This window comes from Arachis ipaensis, chromosome B10, assembly GCF_059453495.1.
Source record: "Arachis ipaensis isolate K30076 ecotype BB chromosome B10, ASM5945349v1, whole genome shotgun sequence".
NCBI classification, from domain to species: Eukaryota; Viridiplantae; Streptophyta; class Magnoliopsida; order Fabales; family Fabaceae; genus Arachis; species Arachis ipaensis.
Genome location: NC_142435.1, coordinates 49,501,251 through 49,501,648, shown reverse-complemented (window position 1 = coordinate 49,501,648; position 398 = coordinate 49,501,251). Strand labels below are relative to the sequence as shown.

The 398-nt window shown below is 41.5% G+C and overlaps 1 non-coding gene across 1 annotated transcript; it reads right to left on the bottom strand.

Annotated features, from left to right (window-relative positions):
- Positions 1 to 290: 290 nt before the first annotated feature.
- On the bottom strand, positions 291 to 398 carry LOC148579980 (small nucleolar RNA R71). The gene has a single exon (XR_015899678.1). It is a non-coding gene; the product is annotated as a small nucleolar RNA R71 (small nucleolar RNA).

Genomic DNA, 398 nt, shown 5'->3' with positions numbered 1-398 from the left:
ACAACTTTGAGCTTAAACCTCAATTAGTTTCTCTGATGCAACAGAACTGCAAGTTTTATGGACTTCCATCTGAAGATCCTTTTCAGTTCTTAACTGAATTCTTGCAGATCTGTGATACTGTTAAGACCAATGGGGTTGATCCCGAGGTCTACAGGCTTATGCTTTTCCCATTTGCTGTAAGAGACAGAGCTAGAATATGGTTGGACTCTCAACCTAACGATAGCGTGAACTCTTGGGATAAGCTGGTCACGGCTTTCTTAGCCAAGTTCTTTCCTCCTCAAAAGCTTAGTAAGCTTAGAGTGGATGTTCAAACCTTCAAACAGAAAGAAGGTGAATCCCTCTATGAAGCTTGGGAGAGATACAAGAAACTGACCAAAAAGTGTCCTTCTGACATGCTT